Raw genomic sequence first — 25,676 nt, 5'->3', positions numbered from 1 at the left:
AAAAGCAGTTCTAAGAGAAAAGTTTATAGCTATACAAGCCTACCTCAAGAAACAAGAAAAATCTCAAATCAACAATCTAACCTTACACCTAAAGGAACTAGAGAAAGAAGAACAAACAAAACCCAAAGTTAGCAGAAGGAAAGAAATAATGAAGATCAGAGGAGAAATAAATGAAATAGAAACAAAGAAAACAATAGCAAAGATCAATAAAACTAAAAGCTGGTTCTTTGAGAAGATAAACAAATTGATAAACCATTAGTTAGACTCATGAAGAAAAAGAGGGAGAGGACTGAAATCAATAAAATTAGAAATGAAAAGGAGAAGTTACAACAGACACCGCAGAAATACAAAGCATCCTAAGAGACTACTACAAGCAACTCCAGGCCAATAAAATGGACAACCTGGAAGAAATGGACAAATTCTTAGAAAGGTATAACCTTCCAAGACTGAACCACGAAGAAATAGAAAATATACACAGACTAATCACAAGTAATGAAAATGAAACTGTGATTAAAAATCTTCCAACAAACAAAAGTCCAGGACCAGATGGTTTCACAGGTGAATGCTATCAAATATTTAGAGAAGAGCTAATACCCATCCTTCTCAAACTGTTCCAAAAAATTGCAGAGGAAGGAACACTCCCAAACTCATTGTATGAGGCCACCATCATCCTGATACCAAAACCATACAAAGGTACTACAAAAAAAGAAAATTACAGACCAATATCACCGATGAATATAGATGCAAAAATCCTCTACAAAATACTAGCAAACAGAATCCAACAACACATTAAAAGGATCATACACCACGGTCAAGAGGGATTTATCCCAGGGATGCAAGGATTCCTCAATATAGGCAAATCAATCAATGTGATACACCACATTAACAAATTGAAGAATAAAAACCATATGATCATCTCAGTAGATGCAGAAAAAGCTTTTGACAAAATTCGACACCCATTTATGATAAAAACTCTCCAGAAAGTGGGCATAGAGGGAACCTACCTCAACATAATAAAGGCCATATACAACAAAGCCACAGCAAACATCATTCTCAAAGGTGAAAAACTGAAAGCATTTCCTCTAAGGTCAGGAACAAGACAAGGATATCCACTCTCACCACTATTATTCAACATAGTTTTGGAAGTCCTAGCCATGGCAATCAGGGAAGAAAAAGAAATAAAAGGAATCCAAATTGGTCACTGTTTGCAGATGACACGATACTATACATAGAGAATCCTGAAAATGCCACCAGTAAACTACTAGAGCTAATCAATTGGTAAAGTTGCAGGATACAAAATTAATGCCAAGAAATCTCTTGCATTCCTACACACTAATGATGAAAAATCTGAAAGAGAAATTAAGGAAACACTCCCATTTACCACTGCAACAAAAAGAATAAAATACCTAGGAATAAACCTACCTAGGGAGACAAAAGACGTGTATGCAGAACACTGTAAGACACTGATGAAAGAAATTAAAGATGATACCAACAGATGGAGAGATATACCATGTTCTTGGATTGGAAGAATCAATATTGTGAAAATGACTGTACTACCCAAAGCAATCTACAGATTCAATGCAATCCCTATCAAATTACCAATGGCATTTTTTACATAACTAGAACAAAAAATCTTAAAATTTGTATGGAGACACAAAAGACCCCGAACAGCCAAAGCAGTCTTGAGGGAAAAAAACGGAGCTGGAGGAATCAGACTCCCTGACTTCACACTGTACCACAAAGCTACAGTAATCAAGACAATAAGGTACTGGCACAAAAACAGAAACATAGATCAGTGGAACAAGATAGAAAGCCCAGAGATAAACTCACACACCTATGGTCAACTAATCTATGACAAAGGAGGCAAGGATATACAATGGAGAAAAGACAGTCTCTTCAATAAGTGGTGCTGGGAAAACTGGGCAGCTACATGTAAAAGAATGAAATTAGAACACTCCTTAACACCATACACAAAAATAAACTCAAAATGGATTCGAGACCTAAATGTACGACCGGACACTATAAAACTCTTAGAGGAAAACATAGGAAGAACACTCTTTGACATAAATGACAGCAAGATCTTTTTTGATCCACCTCCTACAGTAATGGAAATAAAAACAAAAATAAACAAAGGGGACCTAATGAAATTTCAAAGCTTTTGTACAGCAAAGGAAACCATAAACAAGACGTAAAGACAACCCTCAGAATGCGAGAAAATATTTGCAATGAATCAACGGACAAAGGATTAATCTCCAAAATATATAAACAGCTCATGCAGCTCAATATTAAAGAAACAACCCAATCCAAAAATGGGCAGAAGACCTAAATAGACATTTCTCCAAAGAAGACATACAGATGGCCAAGAAGCACACGAAAAGCTGGTCAATATCACTAATTATTAGAGAAATGCAAGTCAAAACTACAGTGAGGTTTCACCTCACACCAGTTAGAATGGGCATCATCAGAAAATCTACAAACAACAAATGCTGGAGAGGGTGTGGAGAAAAGGGAACTCTCTTGCACTGTTGGTGGGAATGTAAATTGATACACCCACTATGGAGAACAGTATGGAGATTCCTTAAAAAACTAAAAATAGAATTACCATATGATCCAGCAGTCCCACTACTGGGCATATACCAAGAGAAAACCATAATTGAAAAAGACACATGCAACCCCAATGTTCATTGCAGCACTATTTACAACAGCCAGGTCATGGAAGCAATCTAAATCCCCAACAACAGATGAATGGATAAAGAAGATGTAGTACATATATACAATGGAATATTACTCAGCCATAAAAAGGAACGAAATTGAGTCCTTTGTTGAGACATGGATGGATCTAGAGACTGTCATACAGAGTGAAGTAAGTCAGAAAGAGAAAAACAAATATCGTAATTTAAGGCATGTATATGGAACCTAGAAAAATGGTACAGATGAACTGGTTTGCAGGGCAGAAGTTGAGACACAGATGTAGAAAACAAATGTATGGACACCAAGGGGGGAAAGCCGTGGGGGGCTGGGGATGGTGGTGTGCTGAATTGGGCAATTGGGATTGACATGTATACACTGATGTGTATAAAACTGATGACTAATAAGAACCTGCTGTATAAAAAAATAAATAAAACAAAATAGAAAAAAAAAAAAAACCTAAAAACAAAACAAAAGAAAAACCTCCTAGCAAACAAAAGTCCAGGATAAGACAGCTTCACTGGTGAATTCTGCCAAATATTCAAGAATTAATACCAATCCTTTTCAAAACTCTTCCAAAAAAACATAAGAGATAAGACTTCAAAAGTAATTTTAAGAGGTCAGCATTACCTTGATACCAAAATCAGACAAGGATGCCACAACAAAAGAAAATTACAGGCCAATACCCCTGATGAATATGGATGCAAAAATCCTCAACAAAATATTAGCAAACTGGATTCATCAATACATGAAAAGAATCATACACCATAATCCAGTGCGATTTATTCCAGTGATGCAAGGATGGTTCAACATCTGCAAATCAATGTTATATACCACATTAACAAAATGAAGGATAAAAACCATATGATTATCTCATTAGATGCAGGAAAAGCATTTAGGAAAATTCAACATTTATGATAAAAATTCCCTGCAAAGTGGGTACAGAAGGAATGTACCTCAACATAATAGAGGCCATATATGATAAGCCCACAGCTAACATCATACTCAACAGTGAAAAGCTGAAAGCTTTTCCTGTAAAATCAGGAACAAGACAAGTATGCCCATTCTCACCACTTTTATTCAACACAGTATTGGAAGTCCTAGCCCGAACAATTAGGCAAGAAAAAGAAATAGGGGCTTCCGCTGGTGGCGCAGTGGTTGAGAATCTGCCTGCTAATGCAGGGGACACGGGTTCGAGCCCTGGTCTGGGAGGATCCCACATTCTGCGGAGCAACTAGGCCCGTGAGCCACAACTACTGAGCCTGCGCGTCTGGAGCCTGTGCTCTGCAACAAGAGAGGCCACGACAGTGAGAAGTTCACGCACCACGATGAAGAGTGGCCCCCACTTGCCACAACTAGAGAAAGCTCTTGCACAGAAACGAAGACCCAACAGAGCAAAAATAAATAAATTAATAAACTCCTACCCCCAACATCTTCTAAAAAAAAAAAAAAGAAATAAAAGGCATCCAAATTAGAGAGAAAGAAGTAAAATTGTCAGTATTTGCAAATAACATGGTATTATAAATAGAAAACCCTAAAGACTCCACAAAGAAAGTGTTAGAACTAATAAACAAATTCAATAAAGTTTCAGGATACAAAATCAATATACAAAAATCTACTGCGTTTCTATACACTAATAACAAATTATCACAAAGAGAAATTAAGAAACCAATCCCATTAACAACTGCATGAAAGAGAATAAAATACCTAGGAAAAAATTTAATCGAGTAGGTAATGGACCTGTATACTGAAAACTATAAGACATTGATGTAAGGAATTAAAGAAGACACAAATGGAAAAATATTCTGTGATCATGAATTAGAAGAACATTGTTAAAATATCCACACCATCCAAAGCAATCTACAGAGTCCATGCAATCTCTATAAAAATTCCAATGGTATTTTTCATAGAAATTGAACAAATGATCCTAAAATTTGTATGGAATCACAAAAGTCCCTGAGTAGCCAAAGCAATCTTGAGAAATAAAAACGAAGCTGGAGGCATCACACTTTCTAAATTTAAGCTATAATTACAGAGCTATAGTAATCAAAACAGTATGGTATTGGCATAAAAACAGACATATATATCCACAGAACAGAACAGAGAGCCCAGAAACCACACAAGTATGGTCAATTAATTTATGACAAAGAAGCCAAGAATATACAATGGGGGAAAGAACAATCTCTTCAATAAATGGAGATGGGAAAACCGGACAGCCATATGCAACAGAATGAAACTGAACCGCTATCTTACACCACACACAAAGCATCAATTCCAAATGGGGTAAAGACTTAACAGTACCTAATGTAAGACCTGAAACCATAAAACATCTAAAAAAAAATAGGTGGTAAAGTCCTTAAGTCTTGGCTATGACTTTTGGGATTGACACCAAAAGCAGAGACAACAAAAGCAAAAATAAACAAGTGGGACTACATCAAACTAAGATGCTTCTGCACAGCAAACGAAACCATCAACAAAATGAAAAGGCAACCTATTGAATGGGAGAAAATATCTGTAAATCATGTATCTGTTAAGGGGTTAGTATCCAAATTATATAAAGAAGTCATATAACTCAATAGCAAGAAAACCAGTAATTTCATTTAAAAAATAGGCACAGAATCTGAATAGACATTTTCCCAAAGACGACATACAACAGACATATGAAAAGTGTTCAACATCACTAATCATCAGGAAGATGCAAATCAGAGACACAATGAGATATCACCTCCTAACTGTTAGAATGGCTATTATCAAAAAGACAAAAAATAACAAGTCTTAGGAAAGATATGAAGAAAAGGGAATCCTTGTGCTCTCTGGGTGAGAATGTAAATTGGTGCAGCCACTATGGAAAACAGTATGGAGGTTCCTCAAGATAGACCTACTGTATGATACAGCAATCCACCCCAGGGTATTTATTCCAGCATCCCCCCCAATGAAAACACTAAGTTGAAAAGATATATATATACACTGCCATGTTCAGTCCAGCATTATGTACAACAGCCAAGATATGTAACCTAAGTGGCCTTTGATGAGTGAATGGATAAAGATGTGACACAGACACACACGCACATGCACGCGCGCACACACACACACACACAGTGGAATATTGCTCAGCCATTAAAAAAAAAAGAAATCTTGCCATTTGTGACAACAGGAATGGACCTTGAGTGCATTATACTAAGTGAAATAAGTCAGAGGAAGAAAAATACTGTACGATGTCACTTTTATGTGGAATCAAAAGAAAAAACTGAGCTCACAGATAGGCGGCTGTCAAATGTGGAGGAGCTAGGGCGGGGCGGGGCAGGGGTGGTGGGTGAAAAGGATTAAGAGGACAAAAGGTACAAACTTTCAGTTATACAATAAATAAGTCAGGGGATGTAATGTACAGACTGGCGACTATAGTTAATACTGTACTGCATATTTAAGTTACTAAGAGAGTGGCCGACCCATCAGCAGCTGATGGCGGTCTCGAGGGGCAGCGCCATGCTGCTCCCTGCAAGCTGGTCCCGCGGCCAGGCGGGTAGCTGGCCCGGGGGCGCGGCGCCATGAAGCTGTACAGCCTCAGCGTCCCGTACAGAGGCGATGCCAAGGCGGTGCCGCTCAAAGCTGCGTACGACGTGTCCTCCTTCAGCTTCTTCCAGAGGTCCAGCGTTCAGGAATTCATGACCTTCACAAGTCAACTGATTGTGGAGCGCTCTTCAAAAGGCAGTAGAGCTTCTGTCAAAGAACAAGAATATCTGTGCCATGTTTAAGTGAGAAGCGACAGTCTGGTGGGAGTGGTCATTGCTGACAGTGAATACCCATCCCGGGTGGCGTTTACCTTGCTGGAGAAGGTACTAGACGAATTCTCCAAGCAGGTCGAAAGGCCAGACTGGCCAGTTGGATCCCCCAATACCATCCAGTATGCAGGCCTGGACGGTCACCTCAGTAGATACCAGAACCTCCGAGAAGTTGACCCAATGACTAAAGTGCAGGCTGAACTAGATGAGACCAAAATCATCCTGCACAACACCGTGGAGTCTTTGTTAGAGCGAGGCGAGAAGCTAGATGACCTGGTGTCCAAATCCGAAGTGCTGGGAATACAGTCTAAAGCCTTCTATAAAACGGCCTGGAAACAAAACTCGTGCCATGCAATCATGTGACAGCAGCTGGCAGAGGCCCCTGAGCTGGAACGTCACCGTCATTCACACCGCAACTGCAGCCCCCAGGAAGCAGAGCCACTGTGGAACGACCCGAGTGGGACAGACTCAACTTTGGCTTTGGAGCTCCTGGGAGGAACCGAAGGGTGGAAGGGACCTGGCGGTGGGGAACATTCAAATTCACATGTCTAGTAATTTGAGGCCCCCTAAAAGTGTATTTTTGGGGCCAAATGAAACCATAAAGCTCAGTGACTCCCGTTTAAAAAAAAAAAAAGTTACTAACAGAATAAATCTTAAAAGTTCTCATCACAAGAAAGAAAAAAAATTTGTAACTATGTGTAGTGTTGGATGTTAACTAGGCTTATCATTTTGCCAGTATACACGATTATCAAATCATTATGCTGTATGCCTGAAACTAATATAAAGTTTCACATCAATTATACCTCAATAAATAAAAGGAATGACCTTTGCCTCTTTTAAAATTAAGTTTTATACACTATGCTTATGTAATAAAACAGATTCCATAGTCCTTCTCCTACCAATTTTGTCACTTGAAAACATGCTCAAGGGCTTCCCTGTGGCGCAGTGGTTGAGAGTCCACCTGCCGATGCAGGGGACACGGGTTCGTGCCCCGGTCCGGGAAGATCCCACATGCCGCGGAGCGGCTGGGCCCGTGAGCCATGGCCGCCGAGCCTGCGTGTCCGGAGCCTGTGCTCCGCAACGGGAGAGGCCACGGCAGTGGGAGGCCCGCGTACCGCAAAACAAAAAACAAAAAACATGCTCAAGATTATAAGATAATTCAGTAAAGAGACTTTTTTTGGTGGGGGAGGTTTCTTGTAAATTCAAGTCAGGAAAAGCTACGAATGAGGGCAGAAATCAGTTGTGATAAATTAAAGGAATAACTAGTACCTACCAACCATGAGTAAAAAGAAAAAAAACCCAGAGATAAGACACTGATAACACAAGCCAAATTATGACCGTAAATAAAGTTTTCCTGGCACACAGCTACACTCATTCACTCAAATATTGTCTGTGTCTGCTGTGATGCCAGGACAGAATTGATTATAGTTGCGATGGAGACCATATGGGCCCCAAAGCCACAAGTATTTACCATGTGGCCCTTCACAGAAAAAGTTCACTGATTTCTGTCACAGGTTGTGGGTTTGTTTAATAAATGTTAATGGTTTGTAAAAGCTCCTTCCTGTAAGAACCAAACACATAAAAATTACATACCAGCAGCAGACTGTTCCCTAACAGAAGAATGTGTGGTTTTTCACACCATTACTGAAGTAACTGTATCCTAAGCAAACACTCACCCTGGCCATCAACTTTTTTCTCGGGAAAGTACCCATAGCACTTATAGCTTAGAGTAGTATAACTCCCCGGTATTCCTTTCAAGATAAACTAGTCGCAAAATATACTTCTAGGCCACACATGTAGTCACTTAAAACACCATTTATAAGCTTCCAGTGTACGAATGGACGGCTCAGCTGGGTCTCTGCTCAGGGTCTCATGAAGGCTGAAATCAAGGTGTGGCTACGCTTGGCTCTTATCTGGAGGCTCTGGGAAAAAACCTGCTTCCAAGATCATTTAGGCTGCTGATAGTATCCAGGTCCTTGCATGAGGGTCCCATTTTCTTACTGTCTCAGCTGGGGCCACTCCATGCTCTTAAAGGCCACCTGTATTCATGTGGCCCCTCTGTCTTCAAAGCCAACAGCAGCATGTCCTTCTCACGCTTCAAATCTCTCCAACTTCCACTTCTGCCACCAGCCAGAGAAAACTCTTTGCTTTTAAAGGGCTCATATGATTATGATAGGCCCACTCAACAGTTTACCTTAAGGTCAACTGATTACTAACCTTAAGTACATCTGCAAAAACCCCTCTGCCAGGTAAGATAACATAATCACAGGAATGATGTCTCATATTCACAGGTGAGGGAATAAGACAAAGGGTGAGGGTCACTGGGGGGGGTCATCTTAGAATTCCACCTCCCACACAGTGTTTTGGGTAAAGTTGATCCTGATTTGCAAATCTGGGAAAACTAAATTCCTAGCTGTTGAATGGGAGAAAGTGTCAGCAACCCCTCATTAAATTCAAAGGTTCAAAAGTCGGGCAAACAAAATTGGCTCCCAACCATAGGCAGGCTAAAGTTCCCCTATGTGAATTTATTGAATATATTGTTTTTGGAGGGGGAGGGAAGGTTACAAAAATGTGTTTCCTCATGTCCTGAATAATTAGTTATTAGCTACCAACAACTAATTGTCAAACCAGGGTTAATCAGGTCCCTTGTGTACCTGAACACAGAATTAACCCAATGCTGTGAGGCAAGTGAGCTACCTTCTCAAGGCTCCAGGGAAGAAATTTAAAATGGTCCTCTAGCAACAAATCACCAAGAGAATTAAAGCCTGTTCATGCATCATCTCTCAGCTACCTCAACTCCCCAGGACAATGTGTGTCCAGTCTGTTAGACAATGGTTTCTTTTGAAGTGTTCTTTTAACCACTTTTCTTATTCAGAAAATTCCATATCAGCTTTACCTCCCATTGAAGACGTGAACATCAGAGTGAGCTCAATGGTACTCTAGTAGAAGAAAAATGAAAAAACTGATTTAGGCATAGATTTATTACTCTAAAAAGAGAATTCAATATATCTATTTATGAACAGGAATTATTGGTGCAGATTAGAAGCATATGGCATAAAGACTGGGGGATAGTTTTGCCAGCATTTCTACCTCGGAGGTAGTAGTATCAATTCTATTAGCTCTTTAACATTTCCTACCATGCTTGGAAGGGCTTTTCTGAATTAAGTGGAAAATGAACTGTGTTCCTCCTTTGTTTAAGCCAGGAAGTAGTAATGCTGGAAATACACTTTAAGTGACTGTGAGACTTTTTCATTCCAGTTACATGCCGAGATCACACTTCTTTCTGTATAAACTTAGAAAATATATTGGAAGATAATGGAAAATTTATATAGAAATATGCACATATCTACATATCATATATGCACTATATATAAATATGCACTTTGTCTTAGAAACTGTGATGGATATTTTGTTTGTCCCTCTAGATCCCTCCCTACCCTTGTCCCACCAGCCCTCTGCCCTAAAAAATGACATAGGTTCCCTTAACCCCTAGGCTTCTGGTTTGGTTAAGCCAAAGGGAAGGCATCATCTGCTGATACTTTATATTCCTCCTTATCCTTATTAGCTTGTATAACTAATTTGACTGAAAGGACAGTGTCTTTTACTGTTTGGGGACAGATCCAATCTGGGATGAGCCCACAGAGCCAAGCCCAGTCCTGTGTGCTCTATGCTCTACAGCTGTCTGTCTGCTATATTTATTTGATGTGTTTATTTAATGAATCTTTAAACAGTCCTCATTCTGAGCCAGACACTGCTCTAATATATTGTAAATATTAGCAATCTTCATAATTACCCCGAGAGGCAGATGTTATGGTCATCCCCATTTTACAGATGAAACTGAGGTACAGAGAGGTTCAGTGACTTGAGAACAAACTAGTAAGGGGAGGAGCCAGGACGTGAACTGAGCCTCTGCTTTCAAGCACTGTGTTCCATTGCCAGTCACGAAAAGTAGTGCCACCAAAACAAAAAGCTTTGGTTGGGATGGGTGAGTGTGTCATTGCCCCAGTGTTGACCTTCAACATGTTGTTAGATAAGAATAAGCTAGAAAATAGATTTTAGGGAGAAAAAATGATAACATACTCAGAGTTACTCTAAGTATTTAACAAACCTCAGCTGGGTATATACCGAATACTCTTGCTGTTCCATGTTCTACAGTCCTACATATAGCAAATACTACCAGTCTGTCTCCATTGTAAAATACACAAAAAACAATAACAAACTTCTCATATCCTGAAATATCATTTCATTGTCCCAGTAGCGCTAAAATGTATGAGAAAACAGGTCTGAAATATTTTGAAATAACATTATTAGTGCTATATCTGCAACATCAAAAGACTCTGCAGGTGGTGTTGTCACTCAGTCACAGAAGATTTATGGTCTGAACATGGAGAATAAGCATGTGTAATGTGCAGCTGCCACATAAGAATTTGGTCGTTAACGAGCTCAAAGCAACACAACAAAGAGATATTCAGTCAGCAAAAAAACTGTCTGCTCAAATGTCAGCAAAAAGAAATCCCTAGAGATGACAACTGTACAGTTTATAATTCACTATTAAATAATTTTAACTCATTGTGTAAAGGCATTCGAATATTTAATACTGAACATTTTTTCTTACATGACAAAAGAAAAATGCTAACTTTACATAATTACCAAAAATACATACTTGCTTAAATGCTAGACATGGTACCAGAATCATGATGGCAGTAATCTGTGGGAGTAGGAAGAAAATAATGAACATCTGCTGCGCCAGTAACTGGACTAGGTGCTTTTCATATTTTTAATTTTTAAAAAATTTCATGTGATCTGTATAATAGCACCGAGAAGTGGGTTTGCTCCCTGCAATTTACAGATGAGAAAACTGTGACTCAAGTTAACTAAATGCTCCAAATCGCTGTCAGACACGGTGGTGAACAGACCATAACACAGGTCGTTGGACTCCTCCGAGCCTGGTAATCTTTTCATTGATTTGCTCATTGTCTCCTGATGAAAATCCACCTGAATCCCAGAGCCTACTGTATTTACTTTAGATATTAACTTTACCTAAAAATTAATTAATTTTTGACTATCTTCACTGCACTAAAATCACCATCAATAAACAAATGTATATACTTAATACCAAAAGTTGAAGCTAAAATAAGAGCTCAGAATTTAAAAATCAAGAGCCTCTCATCATTTTCATTGTGATAACTGTAGATGTACCAAAAAAGTACAAAGAATAATACCAACATCTGTGTCCTCATTATTCTGATAAAGAAATAAAACTGCCAATTAAGAAACCCCCTAAAAGTGTGTACCTCCTCAACTGCAGTCCATTCCAAGTAACCACTACCCTGAATTTATCATAGATTTCTTTATATTTTTACTGTACACTATTTCTAAGCAACAAAATACTGTTTTTCACATTTAAATTTTATATAACTAGCATCATGCTATATATTTTTCTGTTCTTGTTTTTTTTACTCAATATTACATTAATAAATTTCACTCATGTTGACATCTATACGCCTAATTCACACATTTCTCATAGTATTAAACTTGTTTTTAATACCGAGAATATTTTGAGATGTTTTCTGTTTGTATGAGTCTGATTACATGAAATGACTAACTCCAATATCTTTCTGAACCATCTAGCCAGAACACAGCTGAAAGGCAAAACATGCCTTCATGCATTCCAGCTCTTTAGTTTTAAGGGATCCATCCCCTTTGGCCCACCTTCAGAACCCAACAACTACTTTTAAGTATCTGGCTAAATTCTAGCTCAAGTTGGTAAAGGTGTATGTGCGTATTCACTGAAGCACTGTTTAGATGAGTAACGGTATCTACTAATGGGAGCATGGTTAAGGAAATTACGGTACCTCCATACTATGGAACGTAACACAAACATGAAAATGAATGAGAGAGCTATACATACTCTGGTGGTTTAAAACATATCCACAAATTCTTTGATATGCCTCCCTTCAAAAGGTGAAGTCTAATTTCACTTCCCTTGTATGTGGACCTAACTTAGAAACTTGCTTCCAGCAAAGAATATGGCAAAATGATGTAACTTCGGAGGCTAGGTCAGAAAAAGGATTGCTTCTACTTGGCTCTCTCTAGGATCTAGTGAATCTCTAAGATGGCTCATTCTTGGGGAAGCTTGCTACCATGTTGTGAAGATCCTCAAGCAACCCTATAGAGAGAGGAACTGAGGCCTCCTGCCAACAGCCTGTCTGTGAGTTTTTTCACCTTAGAAGTAAAGCCTTCAGCCCCACTCAAGCCTCCAGTACTGCAACCTCAAATCTACCTCCAGCTAAGTGCCCAGTTAAGCCACTACTGAACTCCTGACTCACAGGAACTCAGGTAATAAATATAGTCAAACCACTAAGTTCTGGGGTTCTATTATGTAGCAATAACCAATAATGTACTGACACTAAAAGCTCAACAGTTTGGTCAAAAAAGCAAATTGCAGACCATTATGTGCCTATCTTATATATTCATACCAGTAAATAGTGATTATTTCTAGGGAATTGTTGGGAAGGAAAGGGAGGATGGGATCATATCTTTTTTATTTTATATGCTTTTGCATTGTTTGAAAGATTAAGAGCATGCATTATTAATTTCTAAAAATGCTTAAAAACTTTTATAAGATTTAAAAAATTAATATGAAATTTTATGCCAATTGAGATTTAAAAAAAATTTCCTCTCACCCCTTGTTAAAAGAGAAGAACAAAATTTCTTTAATTTTAGACATAGTGCCAGCAAGTTCTATTATGTGGTTTCCTAGTTGACTGCTGATTAAAAGCAAATTGAGAGAGGAGTGGGCTGTTGGAGGGAAGCATAATGACAATACAAAGACATGACAGTTGAGTCTGTTAGAAAAAAGGAGAAGCTAAAATAAGCCATCTGAAGCCACTCAAGTGTAGGAACAAAGACCCCTATGTATCCTCCGAGGATGTAACTGTTTCACAAGACTATGATTATAGAAACAATATTTATAAGGCAGTGAAGAGTTTATGAAGTATTCCATGTACTAAATTTTATCTTATCCCACAATAAACCTTGAGGCATATAAAAGTATTTTTACTGCTATTTTATAGATCTGGAAACAAAGCCAGGAAGTGAATGGAGCCAAGGCACAGAGTCCCTGAATTCCATTCTGAGTTTGAACTTGATTACACAGATAACGCTATTTATCTGATACTGAAAAGGGAGAGGGTCCAGCCTGTAGATGTGGGACCCCAAGTCACTACAGCCAGAACGACCATCCAACTCTGCACGGACTGCATGCTCACCAGCAACCTTTTCAGAAACAGTCTTGGGGAAAGACAAACCTTCTTATCAGGGGTTTCTGGGAAACGCTGGAGGCAGAAAATCTGTTTGCTGAAACTGTAGAAGTGGTAATGAAGAAAATTCTAATTGGTATCAATTAGTATTCTCAAGATGGTAGAATGTGTTTAATTATCTGTCAACCAATCGCTTGCGATTTTGAAGAGGCAGCCAGGTATGTTAGAAAGAAACCCAGGCTTTTGCCATCAACCACTCCTGTGCTTAAATGGTGTGCAGTTACTTTCTAAGTATACAACTTTTCCTCACCTCTAAAATAGGGAAAATAATACTTAGCTCATCTGGTTATTGTGTGGAATTCAGTAACAAGTGTGAAATACCTGCAAAATGCTTGGCAGCAGTATTATGTTCAACCAGTATCTACCATTTTTGGCACCTCCACCCTCATTTTACAACAGGGAAGGTACAACTAAAGACAGCCTGGACCACCTTTCCAACACAGACCCACTCCTTTCCCCACTCCTTTCCTCACATCGTGTCCTCCAATGACAAATCTGTTTCTTCCTCACTCCATCTCTGAACGTCACATCCACTCAGAACTAGTTCAAGTGCTATTTCCTTCAAGATTTTCCTAACTGAAAGTAAATCTCTCCCTCTTCTGAGTGCAAGTTCCTACTATACTTAGCATATTTTTTTATTATAGCTATTTCTGTTCTTATTTAAGTATCATGAGGGCAGTGTCTATATCCATTTGGCCTCCATAGCTCTCACAAAACCTGGCACACTGCCCAACACATTAGGTTCAGAATGAACATTTGCTGAGTGGATATAACAAAAGAATACCAGAGGCTTATGTAGCAGAATTATCACTGAACTTTGATAGGAAGGTCAGCTAAATTTTTATAGCTTTGAGTCTAAGTTACTATAGCAACCTATTAGAATTCTGACTTCTCCACTCTTGAGCACTGTATTTGGATCGTTCTTAACAATAATAGTTAACATATAAATAGTGTTTATTATGTGCCAGGCACTGTTCTAAGTGCCTTACATGTATTAACTCACTTAATCCTCACAGCAACCCTATAAAGAAGTACTAGAAGAAAACTGAGGCACAGAGATTTTTAAGGTCATATCATAATTCCTTTCCCTCTAACTGTGTAAGAAAAACAAAGGCCAATGAAAACTCAGATTGGTAAAAATAAGAGCCAACAACTTAAAAAAGCTATAATGGCCAAAGAGAATTTATTATGTATTGTAACACTCCTCAGTTTACCTCAGCCAATCTTCATAAAACCCCTGTGGGTTGGAATTAGTTCTATGCCGTATTTTCCATTCTTCCCCTATGCATATTTTAATGGATATTATTGATAATATTTATGTTCTCCTCAAGGTAAAAGAAGTTTCTACTATCTAACATCCAAAATCAATTTCCACTGATCTACCGAAACACTTATAGTTACTTCTAACTAAATAGTGTCAATGTCAAGCAAAATTGTCTCCCTATCTCTAGGTACTAGACTTCCCAAGGGACTTAACTTTGCCTGAGGTCAGCTGCTTTGCAGCTAACTAGTAGATGGACAAAGCACATATAAGAGATTTTAAAACAGAACAAAAATGTATTTAACCAAAACCCTGTCCTGAGTAGAAAATAATGCAGGATCAATTTCTTTAATAATTTATCCCTACTTAAAGAGGTTGCTATGTAAGTTTTAGCTATCTCAAGGAAGTTATAAATTTGTCTTTGACTTCATAATAATGTAAAACCCCAGAAAAGTTTACACCCAAAGGTATACAAGGATTTTGGTATGCCTTTTGTTGCTGTTGTTTAACACGGAAAGCAAATTTACTTACTAGGATATGAAGATAAAGACTGAATGAGCATGTGGCTTAATGTTTACAAAGGCTGCTTCATTTCCCACTTATTGATCAAAAGCCATGGCTGCCTAATACATTCACAATTAGAAAACTTCTATTTGATTTAGTGATATCCCAACTACCATAGAACAGCAAATAACTGATGTATATGCCCATTCACAAAACTTTTTATTAACTGAACAGCAAGCTGTGGATAAAAAGTTTTGTGTCTGGGCACATGCAGCAGTTATTTGCTATTCTGTGGTAGTTGGGATATCACTAAACCAAATAGAAGTTTTCTAATTGTGAATGTATTACTGTCTACTGTGGGACAATTTAAGTTGCAGAATCAAGTTGCAGGGTTTTGGCTTCTTGCAAGTTCTCTTTGCACAACCTTTAGTCTGTGGTTGGAACACACTACATGTATCTTATCCACCCTCTATATCTAGCTAGTGGGCTGAAAAACACTAGTATTCACAGTTGGCTTAATGTCCCAAACGGTATATGCTTTTTCCCTGTAAAGGTTGGATTATGTACCTCAGGGAAGGAGGCTCAGTCCTTCTTGGCAGCTGTTTTCCTTAAAGCTGCTCAACCCCTCCCTCTTCCTCTAGGCACGGATGTGTGTCCCCACCCTTTTCCTCATGAACTTGAGGGCCCACTTGTCCTTGGAAACCTTGACAGTCCCACGTGTACACGACTCACACAGAGCGAAACCATATACCTCTGGGATTAGTCCAGCACAAACTGAGTGTGCTTGGCCACCTTGTGGTCCTTGCTGAGGTCCGTGGCCACGGCACAGAGTAATGACCACTGCTTTTCAATGGCTGCTGCAGCAGAAGGTTGAATTAAATTAACACATTTAAATTAATTCTTGTTCCCTGGGCTTTTTGATTGTATTTAGTTTCATGAAAGCCACCCCAGGTCCCTGCTGAAGTAGTACACGCCCAATAACTATGAGGAACAAGGGGAAGGGTAGAAGTGGTAGAGAAGGAATAGGGTGGGTATAAGTTCTAAGGAAACAAACTTTAAATGTAAACAGTCTGTCAGTCCATTCAGGGAGACAAAGAATATTTTCTCTATGTTGAGATGTAGAAAAGAAGAATATACATATACCTTTTGAGAATTATCATGATAACTTTCTGGCAAGACATACTTCTAGTGTAAGAGCTTCCTGAAAAAAAAGTGAAAAGCAAACAAGAAAAGTGATTCTACAATATTTTTACTCCATATCAGAAATTCCTGGCCATCTGGACAATTTACAAAGATAAATGAAAATGATACTCTGAAATTCATGAGAAATGGTCCCTCTCCATCAAAGTGGCATAATATTTTTCCCACAGCTCACATATGAATACAAAGCTGACAAGAGATGTTTCTGAAGAGAAATACCAATAACTATTGGTCATGTACTCTGGTCGGGCAAAATCATTACTACTGATTGTGGCTATGTAGTGTAGTGAACATCCACTGTTTTTTCCCTGTCCAGCTCCTGATGCTCATTTTTTTTTTTTTTTTTTTTTTTGTGGTACGCGGGCCTCTCACTGTTGTGGCCTCTCCCGTTGCGGAGCACAAGCTCCGGACACGCAGGCTCAGTGGCCATGGCTCACGGGCCCAGCCGCTCTGTGGCATGTGGGATCTTCCCGGACTGAGGCACAAACCCGTGTCCCCTGCATCTGCAGGCGGACTCCCAAACACTGCGCCACCAGGGAAGCCCGTGATCCTCAGTTTCTGTCACAGTTTCCACTCTTCCTTAGAGATGCATCCCTCACATTCCATGTAGTTTGGAGGCACTGTCAATGGGTGGGCAAGTGATTCAAATTAGGCCAATCAGACTCTCCCAGGAATCTGAAACTCGAGCAGTGTACACTAGGATGGAAAACAGTTGACAGTCATTTTAACGGCAACTCCCTAAAGATATCTTCTGTTCACTCCTGCCCTTGAAATCCCTGGGACTAGGTCTAGTTGTTCAATTCTTTCTCTTTGATTTTGTGAGTGACCCCATTGGTGTCCAACAATTTCTTATTTGCCTAAGTTAGCTAGAGTTGGTTTCTGTTGCTTGCAACCAAATACTTTCAACAATATGAAAACTAAATCTGTGACGATGTCTACTTTATTCTTCCTGTTCTTCATAAACAAGTTTATCATTTCTCTTCAGTTTTTTCTTTTTCCTTTCCAACAATGTACTTTTCAACTTGTGCCAGCAGGAAGATTACACAAGCTATTTATTGAAAGGCAAGCTCTGGTGTGTAAACTGCAAGCTTCTAAAATTAGACTTTTCTCTTTGAAATGGACTTTGATACCCCTCTATGAACCTTTGACTCTAAGCTAACAAACACGAAAACATGAATGCCTGTGTCTGTGTGCTGTAATGCTACTATATTTACGCCAAGCCAACTGGATCATGTCTTGATTGTAAACTGTTATAATCATAGCACTCAACTAAGAAGATGTTTTACCTTTAATTGGTAAGCACCTTTAATTGGTAAGCTAGTATGTATTTCAGATGCAGCTAGACTCACCGAATTTACAGGGACTTAGCATCATACAAAGCACTTAGTCTAAAGATTTTATTCTGGGTCAGTATGATCTAGAGCTTAGTTATAAACAGAATCATTCTCAATCAAACCTAACATGAAGAGAGATTAACCTCTTTACAGAGATGGCAACACATACGTTGTACATGTGATGCCAAGTCTCATCAATACAACTATGCAATGCAACTAAGAATGTATTATCCTTGGTGTGTCAGAATTACTACGGATTGCTTCATCTCAAGGCTACTTTGTGAAACAGAAGCTTTTTGAATAAAAAGAAAGAAGTCATGGCAAAACTTGGATTACATAACAACTCTTACAAGAAAATTTAATACCTAGGACAATTAAACTCAATTGAAAAAGTTAGGAACTGAATACTTTCTCCTCTCTGGTAAGTTTAGGCATTCACTGAGGAACTATATAGTACTTTTTGGTTTATAATTTTCACATATAATTAAGCATTAGCATAGCTACCAGCATAAATAGGTTAAATAAGCAAAAGAAAAAAAATCATACAACTAAGGGAAAGACAAGTGATGTTTCCTGCTGACATCTTCTAAATCCTATGGTTTCTCCATGATAAACCCCTGAGAAGTTGGACAGTTGACTTTCCTTCGGAGGGAGATTCCACAGAGACTTTCATTTTTCACCTCTGCCCTTGGACTTTCTGTTTCCTCAATCTGGAGTGTCCTGTTCTTCTCCTGGTGAGCTCCTATGGGTCTGGCAAAGCTGGTGACTTCTTCTTGTTTCCTCACTGGGTCTTGAGAACACACATCACATGGTGCTGGTCACTCTCGTTCATGACCATAGAGCATGATCTTGACAAGAGCAAGGATTCCCTTCTTTCACTGTTGTATACTGAGTCTAGCAGTGTTCCTGGGACTTGGGAGCCACACATTAATTGTTTACTAGATGTAAAAAGACAGCTTCTCGGGCTTCCCTGGTGGCACAGTGGTTGAGAGTCCGCTTGCTGATGCGGGGGACACGGGTTCGTGCCCCGGTCCAGGAAGATCCCACATGCCGCGAAGCGGCTGGGCCCGTGAGCCATGGCCGCTGAGCCTGCGCGTCCGGAGCCTGTGCTCCGCAACGGGAGAGGCCACAACAGTGAGAGGCCGTGTACCGCAAAAAAAAAAAAAAAAAAAAAAAGACAGCTTCTCATCTATGAAAGGAAGCAGATCATAAGATCCACATTTTGAAAATTTTAAAATTCACCCCTCCCTTTACTTAGAAGTATTTGTATTCTTCCTCTTCCTGAAATGCTGAAAGTAGTACATGTTGATGAAAAACAATTCAAACAGCAGTGACTGCATATTTGCATATACTAAGAAACTCTTCAGAGTGACATCACCAAGATGGCAACATAGAACATTCCTGACTTCACTCCCCTTCACGAGAAGAACTAACGATGACACCACTGAGAATCCAAGAATACGAGGGTGAGGCTAAAGCACCCCCGCCTCCGCCGCACCACAGAGACCAAGACAAACTGCATCAGAAGGGTACTGCCCCTCCCCTGGACAGCACAGCACCATGCCAGGAGGTCCCCCTGCGCCTACAGTTCCTTTAGGGGTAAAGAGAGCCCAGCGTGGACATCCAGCTCCCACATTTTGTGGGTAGCTTCTCGGGAGCCCCCACTCCAGTCTTGTCCCCTGGGGACTGCAGGAGAATCTGTGGGGCTTGACCACAGCACCTGATTGTGATGAAGAAGGGAGCTAGGGGCTTGCAATAAGCGGCACTAGGATCTTGGCAGACCAAGTCCCTGCCTGCGCACCCAACTAGTAATCCCAACTAGCAGCTTTGCTCATCTGCAGAACCAAGTCGGGGCAGTCTGACTAGCGAACTCAGTGGCATGCAGGTCTGCATGCCTCAAATGAAGAGATTTGCTGGCCCTGGAGCCTGGTCTCCGTCCACTCCCAGGCAGGGGAGCTGAATCATACCAGGTCTACAGCTGAGTGCAGCTCCTGGCCCCTCCAGACCAGAAAGCCTGACAGGGAAAACCTGCAGGTGTTTGCCCTCCCACCATACCCAGGCAAGAGAGCTGAGTCATAGTCCTGGCCACTGAAGAGTGAAGCTCCCAGCCCTACCCAGGAGCTTCTGACAAGAATGCCTGGAAATAGCTGAGCAGTCAGAGCTGGCAGTCAGAGCTGGTAGTCTGCAGAGCAAAGCAAGTGGCCCCGTTTGGCCAGGAAGCTTGGGGAACAGGTGGCTTGAGTCAAGACCACAAACAGCCTTACCAGCCTTGGAGCTGGTTCTCGCCCTGTGCCTGGGTAGGAAAACTAATTTGTAGCCCTGACTGTTGCTGAATACAGCCTTCAGCCCATCTCAGCAGAGCACATGGGTGGCTGCGTGGCCCATCCAACAGCCTTGCTTGCTGTTACTTGTCACGTGCTTACAGTGACACCTGAATAAAGAGCCAGTGGCTCTATCTGGCCAGAGAATTCAGTGTACAGTCTTCCCTGATTCAGGTTCCTAAACAACAAGCTGTGTAGGCCCTGGGACCCATTTTGCTACCACACCAGGGGAGAGAAGCTAACTCATAGCCCCATCTACTTCTGAATGTAGTACCCAGTCTGGACTGCCTACTAGGATTGACCAGAGAATCCAGGCAGTCGTGGAGCAGGGGACAAAGTCAGCAATCCTATCTACCTGCTCTTGGTTAGTGGTACCACCCCCTTACCCCTGACCTTAAAGCCCAGGCAGTGGCCTCACTCAAAATATACCCTGATAGCAAGCCCCACCTGCCCAAGGATGTTACCAGCAGACATATGCACAGACCCAAACTGAGCTGACTGGTAAAGAGCTGTCTGCCAAACCAGACCTGTAAAGACTGGAAGCAGAGGCCACTTACTCAAATGTGCAGATACCAATATAAGGAATGAAGGATCACGAAAAATTTGTTGAGCATGACACAACCAAAGGAAACTAATAAAGCTCCAAAAACTGAACCTAAAGAAATGGAGATCTATGAATTGTCAAAGAATTCAGAATAATTAAAGAATTTTAGTGAACTGCAGAAACACACAGGCAACTAAATGAAATTAGGAAAACAATGTATGATCAAAACAGAAAGTTCAACAAAGAAATATAAACAATTAAAAAAACCCCCACAAATCCTAGAGCTAAAAAATACAATGACTGCACTGAAGAATTCAACAGACAACTCAAAAGCAGACTTGACCATGCTGAAGAATCAGTGACCTATAAGACAGAACATTTGAAATTATCCAGTCTGAAGAGCAAACAGAAGAAAGAAAAAAGAGTGAAGAAAGACTATGGGACTTATAGGACATAATCAAAACAAACAATATCTGCATTATGGGAATTCCAGAAGAAAACAGAAAGTATATTTAAAGCAATAATGCAATGTTCACAGCACCACTATTTACAAGACATGGAAACAACCTAAATGTCTGTCGATAGATGAACAGATAAAGATGTATGCATGTATACACAATGGACTATTACTCGGCCATAAAAAAGAATGAAATTATGCCATTTGCAGCAACATGGATGGACCCAGAGGTTATTATACTAAGTGAAGTAAGTCAGACAGAGAAAGACAAATATATGATATCACTTATATGTGGAGTCTAAAAAAATGATACAAATGAACTTATTTACAAACCAGAAATAGATTCACAGACGTAGAAAAAAAATCTTATGGTTACCAAAGGGGAGAGCAGAGTGAGGGGGGAGAGATAAGTTAGGAGTTTGGGATTAGCACATACATACTGCTATATATTAAACACATAAACAACAAGGACCTACTGTATAGCACAGGGAACTATACTCAGTATCTTTTAATAACCTATAAGGGAAAAGAATCTGAAAAAGGAAAAAAAATATGTATAACTGAATCACTTTGCTGTACACCTGAAACTAACACAATATTGTAAATTAACTATACTTTAATAAAAGAAAAAAAATAAAGCAATAATAGCTGAAAACATCTGAAACTTGAGGAGAGAAATGGATTTCCAGATCCACAATGACTAAAGGACCCCAAATAGGTAGAATCCAAATAGAACTACACTGAGATACACTATAATTAAATTGTCTAAAGTCAAAGACAAAGATTTTTTTTGAAAATAACAAGAGAAAAGAGTACTTACACACAGTGAAACCCCATAAGACTAGTGGTGGATTTCTAAATAGAAACATTTCACGCCAGGAGAGAATGGAATTATATATTCAAAATATTGAAAGAAAAAAGCTGTCAATCAAGAATTCTATACCTGGCAAAGGTGTCCTTCAGAAATAAAGAAGAGATAAAGATTTCCTGAAAAAACAAAAGCTGTGGGAGTTCATCACCACTGGACCTGCCTTATAAGAAATGTTAAAGAAATAAAATGGGACAATATAACTACTAAATGACAGTTTCTAAGATTTATCCTGCAAGAAACCCCTAATAACTGGCTCATACAGGAAGTTAAAACTGCCTAATTTTCACATTGTAACCCCTACCTCCCATCTTTCTCAAAGGGAAGGAAGGGTAATAAAGTGGGATTCTCTTCACCCTTCACTTTATGTAACCCCCAACTTTGTCCTTACTCTTTTCCTCTGTCTTTCATCATGAGGCTTTCCCTCTTTGGATACTGTCCACTCTTCCTCTCCAGCCTGCCATGATCTCTCAGCTGTTCTCATTCTTAACTTCTCCCCTGTAATAACCGCCCAGATACGTGGTGGCCAGGTGTCTGGGTTTGACTGGGCCAATAAAACATTTGAGCTCAAACTCAAATACCCAGCCACCAGCCATCCCTTCCTCTTACCTGCCATACCCAATCCATCAGCAGACTCTATCTTCATCTCCACCACTAGCCACCTGGCCCATCATCCATTTAAACTAATTTGTTTAAAATCCTGCAATGGCTTCCCACTGCATTATTATCAAATCCATACTCCCTAAGGAACTTCAGCAACCCCTTCCCCTCCCCCAACATCAGTAAAGCCTCGCAACACCTCTTCCCTGTATCACCTTTATGACCCTCTTACGTGCAGAGCACAGATGTCTTGCCAGAAGGTCACCAGGGCTGAACAACCTGGGTATCTCCTACTCAGCAGGAAGACTGACCACAGCACAGCCCTGGTGAGCCTGGCAAGGTCCTCTCTGTCCTTTTGGATCTGAATGGCCCTGTCTCGCCGTTTCCCCACACCCCTCATTGCATCAGGGCCTTGTTGGAGGGGCTTTATGTGAACAAAAAGAAAGAAAAGAGTTGTCCAGAGACGCAGTAATAGAATTTGTAAAGTGAAAAGCCTGGGTCTGGTTAAACGTCAGGCAGAGAGCAGGTGGTGATTTATTTTGACCAAGGAGCTCCCAAATAACCTCGCAGGTAAGCCTGGGGCAGCAAGCGCAAAAACTGGTTTCCTCCTCCCAGAGCATTCATTTATCCTATGTTTCAAAAAAATGGGTCAGGTGTGAGCTGAGCACCAGCGATGTGGTGCTGAGTGAAATCAGCATTGCCCGTGAAGATGACTTTCTGGTCGGGAAGGCAGTCTTAGCTAAAGCATCACACAAACATATATGGTCCTCTGAAGGCCTGTAACCACAGGTCTATTCCCTGAGGAACTGAAGCTGGCACAGAGATCTGAAGGCTGAATGGGTGTTAACCAGGCAAAGGCAAAGATGGGAGGGAAGAGTTCTTCAGGGAAACAGAACAGCATATGCAAAGGCTCTGTGGCAAAGAGAGCACAGATGGGAGGAATTAAAAAAAAGGCTCATTCTCACAGGTACAGAGAATAAACGGGTGGTTGCCAAAGGGAAAGGGGTGGAGGAGCAAGCAAAATAGGGTGATTAACAGGTACAGACTTCTAGTTATTTATAAGTCTAAGTCATGAAAAGATAATGTACAGTATAGGGAATATGATCAATAATATTGTAGACACTTTGTATAGTGACAAATGGTAACTAGACTTATCGTGGCGAACATTTCTTAATGTTTAAGAATACCACATTACTGTGCTATAAACCTGAAACTAATACACTATTTTAAGTTAACTATATTTCAATGAAAAAAAAAAAGGACCATTGTGGCTGGAGAGCAAAGAGGAACACATTTATTTACTTTTTAGTCTGTGTCAGGTGCTATTTTAAAGCCAGGCGCTTTACTTGTTATTTATATCATGAGACAGCTATATTATTTTATCAGTTCTAGTTTTTACAAAAGGAAATGAGGCACAGAGGGGTTACACAACTTGCCCAAGTTCACTTAACAGCAAAGCAATTATTTTTCTCTTTGTATTTTCCCCAAAATACAACAGGGCACACACACACTGGGTGAAAAACACTAAAACTAGTGAATCAAATTCATTGCAGAGTGAAAAAAGTTGTCAAACCAGTTCTTACTGAACAGTCAGGTAATAGACTAAAATTGTCACTTTTCAACTAGTTGTTTTCATGTCATAAGTTGTAACCATAATAAAATGTTTTGTAGAAGAGGATTAGTTTCCATTTTAAGAAACTGTGCCTATATATTAAGTTTGAGTTTAAAAAAACCTAAAACCACTTAGTGGGAATAATTTGAATAATTAAAAAATACTTGCTCTAGTTTCCAAAATTTCGACAGGAACTATATACTATTTTATAATCAGAAAAAAATTAATAAAAAGACACAAACCACTCCCTCTTGTGAGAGCACCAGAATCACAACTAACTACTGAACATTCATCAACAGGAAGACAATGGAACTCACCAAAAAAGATACCCCACATCCAAAGACAAAGGAGAAGCCACAGTGAGATGGTAGGAGGGGCACACTTGCAATAAAATCAAATCCCATAACTGTTGGGTGGGTGACTCACAAACGGGAGAACACTTATAAAACAGAAGTCCACCCACTGGAGTGAAGGTCCCGAGCCACACGTCAGGCTTCCCAACCTGGGGGTCCAGCAATGGGAGGAGCAATTCCTAGAGAATCAGACGTAGAAGGCTGGTGAGATGTGATTGCAGGACTTTGACAGGATAGAGGAAATAGAGACTCCACTCTTGGAGGGCACACACAAAGTAGAGTGTGCATTGGAACCCAGGGGAAGGAGCAGTGACCCCACAGGAGACTGAACCAGACCTACCTGCTAGTGTTGGAGGGTGTCCTGCAGAGGCTGGGGGTGGCTGTGGCTCACCGTGAGGACAAGGACACTGGCAGCAGAAGTTCTGGGAAGTACTCCTTGGTGTGAGCCCTCCTAGAGCCCACCATTAGCCACACAAAAAGCCTGGGTAGGCGCCAGTGTTGGGTCACTTCAGGCCAAACAACCAACCGGGATGGAACCCAGTCCCACGCATCACCAGGCAAGCTGATTAAAGTTTTACTGAGCTCTGCCCACCAGAGCAACAGCAGGCTCTACCCACCACCAGTCCTTTCCAACAGGAAACTGGCAGAAGGCTCTTAGCCTCATCCACCAGATGGCAGACAGCAGAAGCAAGAACAACTACAGTCCTGCAACCTGTGAAACAAAACCCACATTCACAGAAAGAGAGACAAGATGAAAAGGCAGAGGGCTATGTACCAGATGAAGTAACAAGATAAAACACCAGAAAAACAACGAAATTAAGTGGAGATGGGCA

General features: G+C 40.2%; 1 protein-coding gene and 1 pseudogene across 1 annotated transcript in view; one reads left to right on the top strand and one right to left on the bottom strand.

Moving 5' to 3' along the window:
• The window catches only part of TMEM123 (transmembrane protein 123), a 70,203-nt gene that overhangs the window by 19,547 nt on the left and 24,980 nt on the right, over positions 1 to 25,676 (bottom strand). The gene's annotated exons all lie outside the window — the stretch shown is intronic.
• Positions 4,209 to 11,163, top strand: LOC132429578 (synaptobrevin homolog YKT6 pseudogene; annotated as a pseudogene).

Source organism: Delphinus delphis, chromosome 8 (assembly GCF_949987515.2).
Source record: "Delphinus delphis chromosome 8, mDelDel1.2, whole genome shotgun sequence".
In the NCBI taxonomy this organism is placed as follows: domain Eukaryota; kingdom Metazoa; phylum Chordata; class Mammalia; order Artiodactyla; family Delphinidae; genus Delphinus; species Delphinus delphis.
This window is presented reverse-complemented; position numbering and strand designations above follow the sequence as displayed.